This window comes from Loxodonta africana, chromosome 13 (assembly GCF_030014295.1).
Source record: "Loxodonta africana isolate mLoxAfr1 chromosome 13, mLoxAfr1.hap2, whole genome shotgun sequence".
Taxonomy (NCBI): Eukaryota; Metazoa; Chordata; class Mammalia; order Proboscidea; family Elephantidae; genus Loxodonta; species Loxodonta africana.
In genome coordinates this window covers 1,604,840-1,607,416 of record NC_087354.1, presented here as the reverse complement: position 1 = coordinate 1,607,416, position 2,577 = coordinate 1,604,840, and the positions used below count along the sequence as shown (strand labels likewise).

The window sequence follows — 2,577 nt, the reverse complement described above, 5'->3', positions numbered from 1 at the left end:
GTTCTTTGATGTATTACGGCATGTTCTTTTAGGATGTTTTTGTTTCTGAATTTGAACTCTCTCCAATGTCTTTTCTTGTGAAAAGCTGAATAAATTTTCTAATGGAAGAATAAAGAAATGTGGAGCTACCTGTGACTTTGGTTTCACAAAAGTGAATGTAATTTAGGGTTATTTTGACTTTCTGGTGGCTCCATATTGTATTGAAAATTTTTTCTAACTATGTCTGAAATGGTCATCATTTAACTCTGTGTTTTGGAGAGTTTATTTTTATTAAGAACATTTCTTTGATAAGACTGCACTCATCTAGTAATAGCTGTGTTTGTTTAGCTCTTGGAAACTAATAAATTTTTGTAATAAATGTTTGTAAGTGAATGAAATCATTACTTCTACCACTAAAAGGGTATAAGGAAAAGTCTAAATGTTTAATTAAATCCACCTCTACTCTACCACTGAGCAGAGGACAGCTCCAGTGGCTTGTATTTTGCCAGATATGAGATCTCTTCCTGGTAATTTCACCAACACAGCTGACCACTTTTTACCAAGTTAGTACATACCATAATATTTTTAATTTAAACTAAAGAATGGGTATTCAATTAAAAATATATTTCTTCATCCTTTACTCCTTTCTTTATATCTCTTTACAGGGCATTGATCCTAGTGACTTTCCTTTCACCTCATTTAATGATATATATTCACATCTTAAAGCCCGTTCTTTAGACTCTTCTTTCTCTTCTAAACTCCTCAGGTTTGGGTTTTTTAAGTCCCATCTCTCCTGGGAAAAGAGATGAGCAGAGCTTGAGCACCTGTGCAATGTCATCAGTGGTCCACGTCTCTTCAGGAAGGGCATGATCTTCTAGTGTAAATAATCCCTGTTTTGTTCAGGTCACCTCTAGCACATTGAGACAGGAAGGGAGTTCTTTGCCAGTATCACTATCTCAGCTTCTGATATAAAAACGTCCTCCGTATGCAACAGCTAATGTGAAAAAATGGCGACTGGAATCTTTGAAGGGAGATGCTGTATACAGTAACTGGCCTGGTGGGTTTTCGCTTCTACTGCTTCACCTGTCTTCATCAAAGTCAAAAGTCTCTGTCCATCCTTCTTTAATGCAGAATAGAGGGATCGGGGGATGTTTTCGATATCTTCTTGTGTTATTATATTACAGGTTTTTCTTCTGTTACTTTCCCTGTGGAATCTAGCGTATCAGTAGCTTTTCCCAGTTCTCCAGTGGCGATGTGCCTCTTGGTCCCTGACAGCACACTGGTAAACACTTTTTCCCCTTCCCACTCCAACCACCAGAACTCCTTTGGCTGCATTGTCTAGAGTTCCTCCATGCCCAATTTTGAAAGTCAGATTTTTCCTATTGTTGCATTTTAGAAGAGGCATTCCAGTTTAAAATCAACAACAGGCCACTTCTGTTGCAATCTGAAGTCTGGTGCACTAAAGATAACTATGTTGCTTTAAATTGCCATTGAATAAATTCTGACTCATGGCAACCTCATGGCGACCTCATGTGTACAGACTAGAACTGCTCCGCAGGATTTTCAAGGCTGTGACATTTCAGAAAATCAGCCTGTATTCTGAGAGGCCTCTAGTTGGGTTCCAATTCCCAACCTTTTGGCTACCAGTTGAGTGCTTAACCATTTTCCCCAGCCAAGAAAATCTGTGGAGCGTAGTTCTACTCTGTTGCATGTGGAGTTGCCATGAGTCAGAATCCTTCTATGAGCAAAATATTAAACAAAGCAAGAAGCATCAAAATAAGATGAAGGGAATACACAGTCACTGTACCAAAAAGAATTGGTTGACATTCAACTATTTCAGGAGGTAGCCTGTGATGAAGAACTAGTAGTACTGAAGGAAGAAGTCCAAGTTGCGCTGAAGGAACTGGTGAAAGACAATGCTCCAGGAATTCATGGAATGCCAATTGAAATGTTTCGATAAATGAATGCAGTGCCGGAGGTGCTCACTTTTCTATGCCAAGAAATTTGGAAGACAGCTGCCTGGCCAACTGGCTGCAGTAGATCCATATCTGTGCCCATTCTAAAGAAAGGTGATCCGATGAAATATAGAAATTTTCTAACAGTATCATTAATATCATAGACAAAAAAATTTGATAAACACAGTTCAATAACATTTGCAGCAGTACATCAACAGGGAACTGCCAGAAATTTAAGCCAAATTTGGAAGAGGACATAGAATGAGGGATATCATTGCTAATGTCAGACAGATTTTGGTTGAAAGCACAGAATACCAGAAAGATGTTTACCTGTGTTTTATTGACTATGCAAAGGTATTCAACTGTGTGAATCAAATTATGCATAAGATTGTGAAGATTAGGAATTCTAGAACACTTAATTGTGCTTATGTGGAAACTGTACATAGAGCAAGAGGCAGTCATTCAAACAGAAGAGAATACAGCATGGTTTAAAATCAGGAAAGGTATGTGTCAGGGTTCTATCCTTTCACCATACTTATTCTATCTGTATGCTGAGCAAATAATCTGAGAAGATGGACAATATGAAGAAGAATGCGGCATCAGAATTGGAGGAAGATATGTTGACAACGTGTGATATGCAGAT

General features: G+C 38.2%; 1 pseudogene; it reads right to left on the bottom strand.

The window, feature by feature from the left end:
* Positions 1 to 628: 628 nt before the first annotated feature.
* On the bottom strand, positions 629 to 1,669 carry LOC104846953 (pseudouridylate synthase TRUB1-like; annotated as a pseudogene).
* Positions 1,670 to 2,577: the final 908 nt, after the last annotated feature.